The 13,798-nt window shown below is 38.7% G+C and overlaps 1 non-coding gene across 1 annotated transcript; it reads right to left on the bottom strand.

The window, feature by feature from the left end:
- Positions 1-996: 996 nt before the first annotated feature.
- LOC148575793 (small nucleolar RNA R71) lies at positions 997-1,104 on the bottom strand. Its single transcript, XR_015904446.1, has one exon. It is a non-coding gene; the product is annotated as a small nucleolar RNA R71 (small nucleolar RNA).
- Between the last annotated feature and the right edge of the window lie 12,694 nt (positions 1,105-13,798).

Here is a 13,798-nt window from a genome sequence, read left to right on the forward strand (position 1 = left end):
TTATCTTCTTATCTTTTCAAAATTGATTTTCAAATTTGTTTCAACTAACTAACTAACTTTTTGTTTATTTCTTATCTTTTTCAAAACTACCTAACTAACTTTCTCTCTCTAATTTTCGAAAATATCTTCCCTCTTTTTCAAAAATTCTTTTTAATTAACTAATTGTTTCAATTTTTAATTTTAATTTGATTTCATTCCTAATTTTCGAAATTCACTAACCCCTTTTCAAAATTTTATTTTCGAAAATCCTCCCTCTCTCTCATCTCTTTCTATTTATTTATTCATTTATTAACATCTCTTCCTCACTCACCAAAAATTCGAACCCCCTCTCTCTCTCTCTGAGTTCAGATTTTCTCTTCTTCTTTTCTTCTACTCTTCTTTTCTTCCACTCACCTAAGGGAACCTCTATACCTGGGCAAAAAGGATCCCTATTATTATTTTTTCTGTTCTCTCCTTTTTCATATGAGCAGGAGCAAGGACAAGAACATTCTTGTTGAAGCAGATCCAGAACCTGAAAGGACTCTGAAGAGGAAACTAAGAGAAGCTAAAATACAACAATCCAGAGATAACCTTACAGAAATTTTCGAACAGGAAGAGGAGATGGCAGCCGAAAATAATAATAATGCAAGGAGGATGCTTGGTGACTTCACTGCACCTAATTCCAATTTACATGGAAGAAGCATCTCCATCCCTGCCATTGGAGCAAAAAATTTTGAGCTTAAACCTCAATTAGTTTCTCTGATGCAACAAAACTGCAAGTTTCATGGACTTCCATCTGAAGATCCTTTTCAGTTCTTAACTGAATTCTTGCAGATATGTGATACTATTAAGACTAATAGAGTAGATCCTGAAGTCTACAGGCTCATGCTTTTCCCTTTTGCTGTGAGAGACAGAGCTAGAATATGGTTGGACTCTCAACCTAAGGATAGCCTGAACTCTTGGGATAAGCTGGTCAAGGCTTTCTTAGCCAAGTTCTTTCCTCCTCAAAAGCTGAGTAAGCTTAGAGTGGATGTTTAAACTTTTAGACAGAAAGAAGGTGAATGCCTCTATGAAGCTTGGGAGAGATACAAGGAACTGACCAAAAAGTGTCCTTCTGACATGCTTTCAAAATGGACCATCCTGGATATATTCTATGATGGTCTGTCTGAATCAGCTAAGATGTCATTGCATACTTCTGCAGGTGGATCCATTCACCTAAAGAAAACACCTGCAGAAGCTCAAGAACTCATTGACATGGTTGCTAATAACCAGTTCATGTACACTTCTGAGAGGAATCCTGTGAGTAATGGGACGCCTCAGAAGAAGGGAGTTCTTGAAACTGATACTCTGAATGCTATATTGGCTCAGAACAAAATATTGACTCAGTAAGTCAATATGATTTCTCAGAGTCTGAATGAAATGCAAGCTGCATCCAACAGTACTCAAGAGGCATCTTCTGAAGAAGAAGCTCATGATCCTGAGAACCCTGCAATAGCAGAGGTAAATTATATGGGTGAACCATATGGAAACACCTATAATCCTTCATGGAGAAATCACCCAAATTTCTCATGGAAAGATCAACAAAAGCCTCAACAAGGCTTTAATAATGGTGGAAGAAACAGGTTTAGTAATAGCAAGCCTTTTCTATCATCCACTCAACAACAAGACAGAGAACTCTGAACAAAATACCTCTAATTTAGCAAACTTAGTCTCTGATCTGTCCAAGGCCATTGTAAGTTTCATGAATGAAACAAGGTCCTCAATTAGAAATTTGGAGGCACAAGTGGGCCAGCTGAGTAAGAAGATCACTGAAACCCCTCCTAGTGCTCTCCCAAGCAATACAGAAGAGAATCCAAAAGGAGAGTGTAAGGCCATTGATATGACCATCATGGCCGAATCCAAGGAGGAAGGGGAGGACGTGAATCCCAAGGAGGAAGACCTCCTAGGACGTCCAATGATCAATAAGGAGTTCCCCTCTGAGGAACCAAAGGAATCTGAGACTCATCTAGAGACCATAGAGATTCCAATGAACCTTCTTATGCCCTTCATGAGCTCTGATGAGTATTCCTCTTCAGAAGAAAATGAGGATATTACTGAAGAGCAAGTTGCCAAGTTCCTTAGTGTAATCATGAAGCTGAATGCCAATTTATTTGGTAATGAGACTTGGGGAGATGAACCTCCCCTGTTCACCAATGAACTAAATGTATTGGATCAACTGAGATTACCTCAGAAGAAACAGGATCCTGGAAAGTTCCTAATACCTTGTACCATAGGCACCATGACCTTTGAGAAGGCTCTATGTGACCTTGGGTCAGGAATAAACCTCATGCCACTCTCTGTAATGGAGAAACTGGGAATCTTTGAGGTACAAGCTGCTAAAATCTCATTAGAGATGGCAGACAATTCCAGAAAACAGGCTTATGGACAAGTAGAGGACATATTAGTAAAGGTTGAAGGCCTTTACATCCCTGCTGATTTCATAATCCTAGATACTGGGAAGGATGAGGATGAATCCATCATCCTTGGAAGACCCTTCCTAGCCACAGCAAGAGCTGTGATTGATGTTAACAGAGGTGAACTAGTCCTTCAATTGAATGAGGACTCCCTTGAGTTTAAAACTCAAGGACATCCTTCTGTAAACATGGAAAAGAGGCACAGTAAGCTTCTCTCAAAACAGAGTCAACCAGAGCCCCCACAGTCAAACTCTAAGTTTGGTGTTGGGAGGCCACAACCAAACTCTAAGTTTGGTGTTGGGGAGTCTCAACAATGCTCTGAACATCTGTGAGGCTCCATGAGAGCCCACTGTCAAGCTATTGACATTAAAGAAGCGCTTGTTGGGAGGCAACCCAATTTTTATTTATCTAATTTTATTTTTATTGTTCTTTCATGTTTTATTAGGTTCATGATCATGTGGAGTCACAAAATAAATATAAAAATTGAAAACAGAATCAAAAATAGCAGAAGAAAAATCACACCCTGGAGGAAGATCTTACTGGCGTTTAAACGCCAGTAAGGAGCATCTGTCTGGCGTTCAACGCCAGAACCGAGCATGTTTCTGGCGTTGAACGCCAGAAACAAGCAGCATCCTGGCGTTCAGACGCTAGAAATGCACAGTGAGGAAGAGCTGGCGCTGAACGCCAGAAACAAGCATCTGGCTGGCGTTCAATGCCAGAAATATGCTGTATCTGGGCGCTGAACGCCCAGAACAAGCATCAATTCGGCGTTTAAACGCCAGAATTGCATGCAAAGGCATTTTACATGCCTAATTGGTGCAGGGATGCAAATCCTTGACACCTCAGGATTTGTGGACCCCACAGGATCCCCACATACCTCCACTCACCTTACCTCCTCATAATCCTATATCACCCTCTCTCTCCATTCATAATCATCCCTTCTGTTTTCCAGTCACCATTCACATCCATACACCCTACCTACCTTCAAAATTCAAAATCTCTTTCCCACCCAAGCCCACCCATATAGCCAAATACACACATCCCTCCATCTCCTCCATATCTTCTTCTTCTTCTACTATTCTTTCTTCTCTTGCTCGAGGGCGAGCAATATTCTAAGTTTGGTGTGGTAAAAGCATAGCTGTTTTTGTTTTTCCATAACCATTGATGACACCTAAGGCCAGAGAAACCTCAAAAAAAAAAAAAAGAGAGAGAAGAGAAAAGGGAAGACAAAAGCTTCCACCTCCAAGTCATTGGAGATGGAGAGATTCATATAAAGGATCTATAGCTCAGTGGTAGAACATTTGACTGCAAATCAAGAGATCCCTGAGATACCTCAAGGGATACATTTTCCCCCACACAATTATTGGGAGCAACTAAGGATAGGAGCACCAAGAGCACTCCATCACCCTCCATGAAATTAGAGAAGATCAGAGAGCAATGAGGGAGGAGCAACAAAGACAAGGAAGAGACATAAAAGAGCTCAAGGACATCATTGGTTCCTCAAGAAGGAAACGCCACCATCACTAAGATGGACTCATTCCTTGTTCTTAAATTCTCTGTTTTTCGTTTTCTTTATGTTAAGTGCTTATCCATGTTTGTGTCTTATTACATGATCATTAGTATTTAGTAACTTTGTCTTAAAGTTATGAATGTCCTATGAATCCATCACCTCTCTTAAATGAAAAATGTTTTAATTCAAAAGAACAAGAAGTACATGAGTTTCGAATTTATCCTTGAACTTAGTTTAATTATATTGATGTGGTGACAATGCTTCTTATTTTCTGAATGAATGCTTGAACAGTGCATATGTCTTTTGAAGTTGTTGTTTAAGAATGTTAAATATGTTGGCTCTTGAAAGAATGATGACAAGGAGACATGTTATTTGATAATCTGAAAAATCATAAAAATAATTCTTGAAGCAAGAAAAAGCAGCAAAGAACAAAGCTTGCAGAAAAAAATAGCGAAAAAAATATAGAAAAAGAAAAAGCGAGCAGAAAAAGCCAAAAGCTCTTAAAACCAAAAGGCAAGAGCAAAAAGCCAATAGCCCTTAAAACCAAAAGGCAAGGGTAATAAAAAGGATCCCAAGGCTTTGAGCATCAGTGGATAGGAGGGCCTAAAGAAATAAAATCCTGGCCTAAGCGGCTAAACCAAGCTGTCCCTAACCATGTGCTTGTGGCGTGAAGGTGTCAAGTGAAAACTTGAGACTGAGCGGTTAAAGTCAAGGTCCAAAGAAAAAGAAGAGTGTGCTTAAGAACCCTGGACACCTCTAATTGGGGACTTTAGCAAAGCTGAGTCACAATCTGAAAAGGTTCACCCAATTATGTGTCTGTGGCATTTATGTATCTGGTGGTAATATTGGAAAACAAAGTGCTTAGGGCCACGGCTAAGACTCATAAAGTAGTTGTGTTCAAGAATCAACATACTGAACTAGGAGAATCAATAACACTATCTAAACTCTGAGTTCCTATAGATGCCAATCATTCTGAACCTCAATGGATAAAGTGAGATGCCAAAACTATTCAAGAGGCAAAAAGCTACAAATCCCGCTCATCTGATTGGAGCTATGTTTCATTGATAGTTTGGAATTTATAGTATATTCTCTTCTTTTTATCCTATTTGATTTTCAGTTGCTTGGGGACAAGCAACAATTTAAGTTTGGTGTTGTGATGAGCGGATAATTTATACGCTTTTTGGCATTGTTTTTAGTAGGATCTAGTTACTTTTAAGGATATTTTTATTAGTTTTTATGTTAAATTCACATTTCTGGACTTTACTATGAGTTTGTGTGTTTTTCTGTGATTTCAGGTATTTTCTGACTGAAATTGAGGGACTTGAGCAAAAATCAGATTCAGAGGTTGAAGAAGGACTGCTGATGCTGTTGGATTCTGACCTCCCTGCACTCAAAGTGGATTTTCTGGAGCTACAGAACTCAAAATGGCGCGCTTCAATTGCATTGGAAAGTAGACATCCAGGGCTTTCCAGCAATATATAATAGTCCATACTTTAAATAAGGATTGACCACGCAAAAGGGCGTTGAACGCCAGTTCTACGCTGCAGTCTAGAGTTAAACGCCAGAAACACGTCACGAACCAGAGTTGAACGCCAAAAACACGTTACAACTTGGCGTTCAACTCCAGAAGAAGCCTCTCCACGTGTAAACTTTAAGCTCAGCCCAAGCATACACCAAGTGGGCCCCGGAAGTGGATTTATGCATCAATTACTTACTTCTGTAAACCCTAGTAACTAGTTTAGTATATATAGGACTTTTTACTATTGTATTTGTAATCTTTTGGAAGATCCTGGATTGTATTTTTGATCCTGTGATCACGTTTTGGGGGCTGGCCTCTCGGCCATGCCTGAACCTTTCACTTATGGATTTTCAACGGTAGAGTTTCTACACTCCATAGATTAAGGTGTGGAGCTCTACTGTTCCTCATGAATTAATGCAAAGTACTACTGTTTTCTATTCAATTCAACTTATTCCGCTTCTAAGATATCCATTCGCACCCAAGAACATGATGAATGTGATGATTATGTGACGCTCATCATCATTCTCACTTATGAATGCGTGCCTGACAAACACTTCCGTTCTACATGCAACCAAGCTAGAATGAGTATCTCTTAGATATCTAATACAGGGGACCGAGTCCGAGTTATTAGTATCTTCGTGGTATAAGTTAGAACCCATGGATGGCCATTCCTGAGATCCGGAAAGTCTAAACATTGTCTGTGGTATTCCGAGTAGGATCTGGGAAGGGATGGCTGTGACGAACTTCAAACTCGCGAGTGCTGGGCGTAGTGACAGACGCAAAAGGAGGGTGAATCCTATTCCAGTATGATCGAGAACCTCAGATGATTAGCCGTGCCGTGACAGAGCATTTGGACCTTTTTCACAAGAGGATGGGATGTAGCCATTGACAACGGTGATGCCCTTACAGAAAGCTTGCCATGGAAAGGAGTAAGACTGATTGGATGAAGACAGCAGGAAAGCAGAGGTTCAGAGGAACGAAAGCATCTCTATACGCTTATCTGAAATTCTAACCAATGAATTACATAAGTATTTCTATCTTTATTTTCTATTTATTTATTATTATTATTCGAAAACTCCATAACCATTTGATATCTGCCTGACTGAGATTTACAAGGTGACCATAGCTTGCTTCAAGCCGACAATCTCCGTGAGATCGACCCTTACTCACGTAAGGTTTTATTACTTGGACGACCCAGTGCACTTGCTGGTTAGTTATGCGAAGTTATGAAGTTATGTTTGGACCATGGTTCTGTGCATCCGTTTTTGGTGCCATTGCCAGGGAAAGAACGAACAAATAATTTTACAACCTAATCTGAGTAACAATTTCGCATACCAAGTCTCAAATGCAATTCACTATCATGCTGCAAGGGTGCAATGCCACAAGTCTTCAAAAACTGCTATATCCAATCGCAGTTTTCTCAGGTTGCAGTTTCTGTCCAGAACACAAACCCACATAGACCGCTATACCCTATAGTGGTTTATGTTCAATTTTGAAACCACTACACCTTGTAGCAGTTTCTATAGCTATGAAAAAGTTGCAAAAATGTTTGCAGTATTGAAAAATTACAATATGGTAAATTTGGTTTCCAAACATTTTATATACAGAACTTGTCCAAATTTTTATAATAATTGAGTATTTTTTTATTTAAAATTTAAAACTTTAGTAATTAAAAATTAATGAGAATTTTATTTGGTTTAATTTAAATATTGAGATTTTGAATTTTATCTTATAAATAAAGGAAAAATTAATTTGATTATCTCTAATTTTTAAAATTAGAATACTTATTAGAGAATAATTTGTAAGTTAGTAAATAAATAATATTTTTGAAGATAATTATGTTGAATTATATTTAGTTTTCAATTACTACTCTATTTTCTAATTGTATCAAAATACTTGTCATACCCTTATTCATTTTAATCATAACCCTAATTTTACCCTAATCCACACTCACTCACCGCCACTCATTCCCTTAACCCTAACCTTAAGATTTTGCTTTTTCCAGTCACCACTTTCCTTCCCCTCCCAAAAAATCCTCACCCTATACACACCCACCCATATAGACAAAAAAAAAAAAAGAAGAGAGAGAGAGATCTGAGAGAGCAGAGGGGAAGGAGGACGAAGAGAAAAGGAGGGGGGACTGCGCCCAGTCGTCACCCCCATGCCGCATACTACTGCCACCACCGCCGTGCCTAGGTGCTGCCGTCGAGTTCGCAGCCTCCTTCGCTGGAGATGCACGAGAGAGATGAGACATCACGAGGGAGAGCGCCGCGCACGAGGGAGAGGGTCCGAGTACAGAGCCAAATGCGAAGAGGAGGAGCTGTCCCGTGCCACCACGCAGTCGTTGTTAGGGCTTACCGCCGCCGAAGCTCCCGTCATCGTCGATTCGAAGCCACCGCTAGCGGGATGCATCGCCGTACCTGGCTGCCGAGAACGGCACTGTTGTCACCATAGAACCACTGTTGGATCCGCCACTGTCCTGGTGAGCTTTACCCCTCTTTCTGATTTCTCTTTGTTCGCCTAAGTTGTTCCGTTTCTACTGTGAAGGTTGTCGTTAAAGTGTTTATGTTAAATGAAGCTGTTACTGTGAGTTACTCCGCTGTCGCCACCACCGGAGGTAGCTTCCGGAACTGTTGCTGGTTCTATTTGAAGGAATAAAACTGTTGTGTTGCTAGTTGCGGTTCAACTAGTTGTCACGCCACAATCCCATCTTCAGTTTAGTTTTTTTTTTTAATTTTGACATCGAGGCAGGGGGATTTGTTTTTAAAATTAAGGATTTTTATTTAAGAATGCCTATAAAACCTATTGAATAATTGCAAATATGTTATAATATTTTAGAATGATTAATTGATGTGTCTGATTTGGATTTGTAACTGAAATTGTGATTGATTTATGTGTAATTTTATTAGGGGTGGCAAAACGGGTCGAGCCCGTCAGGCCGATTCGCTAAACCCGCTAAAAAAGGCGGGTCGGGCTAGGAATTGGAGCCCGCCAAATTAAAAAGACCCGCCAAACCCGCACCGCCAAATTGGCGGGTTTTGGCGGGGCGGGGCGGGCCGGTCCGCCGGGCCGAAGATTTTTATTTTCTTTTTTTTTAATTAAATAAAAGAGTGATTACTATTATAAAATTAATAATTATAGAATTTTTAAACACTTTTTTTTCATTTTTTGTTTTTATTCTTTTTTGAGTTATTAACTTTATTTATTTTATTTTACAATTTTGTATATATGCTCAAATTATGTGACTTATTTTTTAAAATAAAGATGATTCTATTGACAAATATTATTTTGAACAATTTTATTGAAGTTAAAAATTAAAAAAAAAATAGTAAAAAAATTATATTATAATTTGACTATTTTTTATTTGTATTTGATTTTTTAATTATTATTTTTTGGTTAATTTTAATGAATTTTATTTTTCAAAAAAAAAAAAAAAAGAGTCAAGTGGGCTAGCCCGCCAACCCGCCAATCCGCCATAAAACGGGACGGGCTAGCATTTTGAACCCATTTTAGTTGGCGGGACGGGCCGGTCCGCCCCGTTTATGTGACGGGCCTAGGCGGGGCGGGGCGGGTTGGGACGGGTCAGCCCGCTTTGCCACCCCTAAATTTTATATGATAGTTGATTGGATGATTATTGTGATAATTTGGCTGAAAATTTTTATTTGAATTGAATTATGATAAGTTGATTATTGAGAATCCTGTTGTTTTGATAATTGTTGAGAATCTTCAGAATTGTTGAGGTCTAAGGAACCCCTAAGGGTGGTTAAGTCCTTTTTAGGGGAGGTTATGTCCAAATTTTTATAAAAATATAAGGACTTAGTTAAATTAAATTGTATTTTTGAAGTTTGTCAAAGTGAGAAAAATCAAACAGGTTCAGCATAGACTTAATGAACCTATGCTTGGAATAAACCTCGTAAAATTGACGAATAATTAATCAATAAATTAATTTTTAATAAAATAAATTAGAAATATATATTTTATAGTTTAATAAGGTAGAGCTACTTAAAACAAGAATTTTGACACTAATTTTAAAGAATTTGGCCGAAGATTGGATCGAATAGGCCGAACCGATCGAATTAGGACCAAACTGGGCCGTGGTCCCAACCAACCCATTCCACTTAATAAGATTGATAAACCCCAATTTGGTGGTTTATCTTATGCTTAATTTAGGAGATTTTATCGACTTTTTTCACATTTATTCAATGAAATAGCATGGTTTTGTAATTCTCCCTTGATTTGTGCTTAAGTGTGAAAACATGCTTTTTAGGCCTTTAATTTGCTAATTTTAATTCACCTTTGATTCCACTAGATGCCGTGATGTGTTTTTTAGTGAATTCAGGTTGAAAAGGGCTAGGAATGGATCAAAGGAGTGAAGAGAAAAGCATGCAAAATGGAGAATTCATGGAAAAATAAGGATTTGGAGTGCGTGCATCGACGCGCACGCGTGACAGACGCGCACGCGTGGAGATGAAGTCGCATGGCAATGCGTACGTGTGACATGATGCGTACGCGTGACCCATGCGTACGCGTCGCAGCTCGCATGTGACCTCATTAAAGTGAAAACGCTGGGGCGATTTCTGGGCTTCCCAGGCCCAAATCCAACTGATTCTAAAGACTATTTCATGCAAAATTCAAGAGGGATCAAGGGGGAGCACATAGTTTAATTTTGACCATGTTTTAGTTAGTTTCTAGAGAGAGAAGCTCTCTCTTCTCTCTAGAATTAGGTTAGATGTAGATTAGGATTTCTTAGATCTAGGTTTAATTCATGCTTTGATTTACTTTTCCTTTATGATTCCTTGTTCCATTGTCTTGATTTTCCTATTCCCTATTGTAATTTCTCATTTGGTTACTTTGTTGTTGATGCACCCTTGTTTCTTCTATTTTTCTTTAATGCAATTTATGTTTGATTTCTTTTATTGTTTAATTGCTTTGTTGTTGTTAATTTCTTGCAATTGGTAGTTGTAGATTTATATTTCTTGCAATCCTATTTTGTCTTCCTTTTGTGCCTTCCAAGTCTTTGATAAAATGCTTGGAAGGATGTTAGAGTATATTTTTGTGTTCTTGACTTGGGATGGTAACTTAGATGAACTTGAGTTGCTAATGTCCAAGTGATTGATGATTGGTGTCCATTGACTCTAGCTTCCACTAAGTTAATTAGTGAGGTGCTAGAATTTATGGAGTAGGATTAATGTAGCTCATTTGACTTTCTTTCACTTGTTAGAGGATGACTTAATGAGATTAATCCTTGAAATTATCATGTTGTGGTTAGTAACAAGGATAAAGATCCTGAATCATCAACCCTTACTAAGACCTTTTACCATTTGAGTCTCATTTACTTCCTTGTCATTTATTTTTCTTGTCCTTTATTCCAAAACCCCAAACACTTTGCCATAACCAATAATTGAGCACACTTCCCTACAATTCCTTGAGAGACGACCCGAGGTTTGAATACTTCGGTTATTTTTATTGGGGTTTGTACTTGTGACAAATAAATTTTTGATTGAGGATTGTTTGTTGGTTTAAAACTATACTTGCAATGAGAATTTATTGTGAAATTCTACACCGACAAATTTTTTTCCACATCAAAATGGCACCGTTGCCGGGGAATTACAAATGTGTGCCTTGTTATTGGTTATTGTATATATGTGAATATTGTGAATATGTTTGCCTTTTGCTTCTTTGTTAGTTTTTGGTAGTTGTAGGAGTTTGTTTTCTTTATTTGTTACTAGTTTTTGTTTTTATTTTCCTTTGCTACTGTGAATTCTCATCCTTTTTGCTATAAGTTTGGTTGTAATTATGTTGTAGGAAGTGGAGATTACAATGAGAACATGCATCAAGGATGGAATAATCAAATGTGGGAGGAGCCTCAAGCTTATGGACAACCTTCTTGGCAACAACCTCCTCCGGTTTCTTATAGATATAATTCCACTCCTAATGCATATCAATCTAATGGATGTGGTAATCCTCATTGTGGTTGTCAACAACCACCACCATATACCTATGAGCCTCCTCCTCAACATAACCTTCAACCATACTCACAAGCCCCTTTTTACCGAATACCTTCCTATGACCCTCATCCATCATATAACCAATCACCTTTGCCTTATCCTTGTGACTATTATGAGAGAAAACCCATAGAACCACCCACATTCTAATACAATTACTCCCAAGGACCACAAATTCCATACACACCACCTCCATACCCTTACCAAGAAGAACCACTTTCCTATTATGAACCATTTCTCCAAAATAATGAATCCTCCTATCCACCCCAATCTCCAATAGATGAAACCCTTGGCCTCATTCTTCAAGGGCAAAGAAAAATGCAAAGGGAGGTACTAGAATTCACGGCCGCCTTGGACGAGGTTGTAAATCAATTAGCCTCCCAATGTTTGAACTCTCAAGGAACTCCCATGGCCACATGTGGAGAATCAAATGAAGAACTTAGCATGAAGGAGAGATTGGGAACTCCGGTGGAAAATGAAGAATGTTACTTTGTGTTAGAACAATTGGAGGAACCTATGATTGTTGAAGAAGAGGAAGAAGTGGTTGAAGACTTAGGAGATGCGGAACCTCCATGGAAATTTAGAATCATAGAAAATTTCTCCAAGAAAATTAAATTTGATGTTGAGGAGAAGAGTGCACAACCTCCAAAACAATTTTTGAATGAAGACTTGGAAGGAATGAAGCAAGAATTGAGTTCCGTTGGTGATGAAGACTATGCATCAAACCTTCTTGGTGGTGAATCCTTTGAACTTGAAGAACCTACTCCCGGTGAGATAGGAAGCAATGTGGAGGTAGATTTCTCTCATCCTCCCATTTATGATTTGAGTGATTGAGAAGAGTTGGATGAAATTGATGAACAAATGATTGAAATTGAGAAATCTTGTGAAGAGGTGGAGGTCCTTAGAAAAAGAAGGACAGGAGTTGAATACGCTTTGTCAAGACCCTTGGAAGCTTCTTTACCTAGGTTGTCATCTACTCCTTCATTTGAGTGGGTTAAATTCATCTCTATTAGCTTTATTGTCACACTCGAATATGGCTTGCTTGAAATGGATGGTTAACTCAGGGCGCTTTGCGGGATGAAGCGTAAGAGAAGGATGTTTCGTGGTTGGCGTTGCAAATCAAAGCTCATTTTGGTTGACACATCAAAGATGAGATAAAAAGGTTGGACTAGTGCTCAATTAGATGGGTCTAGAAGGAGAATTTGGCACTTCATCGAGAATTCATCTTGCTTGCCACCCAGATGGAATAATGATAATCAACTTGAAGACTGGTGTAGAAACAAGATATGGGATCCGGGAATACATGAGGATCAATTTTGGGAGCCCTTAGCTTGCACGGAACTCCATCAAGACTTGGTAATATTAATTTTAAAGAATGGAGCTCATTGGAAGTCCAAGCATTGGTGGTTGTTCAAGGAAGAGTTCAAACACAAGCCACCTTGATGAGGAGCTCCCCATAAGTCCAACTTAAGGACAATAAATAAAAGTGTTAGGTAGGAGACACCCCACCATGGTAACATCTTTTCATTTTTCTCTTTTGTAAATATTGGTAAAATTAGTTTAATTTCATGTTTTGATTGGTTTGTTGAGTTTAGTTGGTAGTCTAGTATGTTAAATAAGGTTTTATGGTGTTTTGGTAGTTGTTTGGAGGTTTGGAATGCTTGGTTTGGTGCAAGAACTTGGAAAAATTTTGATAAACAGAGCACCAACCCACGCGTGTGCGTCACCCACGCGTACGCGTGACCCCAAGCTTTTCCACCATCCACGCGTACGCATCACCCATGCGTACGCGTGGATCCAAAATTTTCAGGCTTCCATACAAATTCCAGAGAGTTATGCGAGTTTTGGGCTAGAGTTGTGCATCTAGCACAAGCCTACGCACGCGTAAGCGTCGCTTCTCTGAATAACCTATCACGCGTACACGTGACCCACGCATACGTGTCGATCCTATTTCACCTCACCACGCGCACGTGTCACACCACGCGTACGCATGGACTGCCCTGTTTCACCACTCTTCTTTTCTCATCTTCTTTCCATTTCTTTCCTTTTTCTCTCTTCTCTCCTTTTCTCTCCCTTCTTCAACCATTATCCGACACTACCATACACCATCAACCATTAGTTAGTTTAGTTAGTTAGCTATTTAGTTAGTTTTATTTTTGTTTAATTTTTGTTTTCATGATCAGTGTTGGATTATTAATTTTTTTTGCTGTATATTGCTGCTTATTACTAACTGAATGCTATTTTAGCATAATTATTTTTGGATATTCATTGTTGTATTCTCTTGTTGAGATTACAATTTATAACTTGGATTCAAATTTTTCATGCTTAACCT

Source organism: Arachis ipaensis, chromosome B1, assembly GCF_059453495.1.
Source record: "Arachis ipaensis isolate K30076 ecotype BB chromosome B1, ASM5945349v1, whole genome shotgun sequence".
NCBI classification, from domain to species: domain Eukaryota; kingdom Viridiplantae; phylum Streptophyta; class Magnoliopsida; order Fabales; family Fabaceae; genus Arachis; species Arachis ipaensis.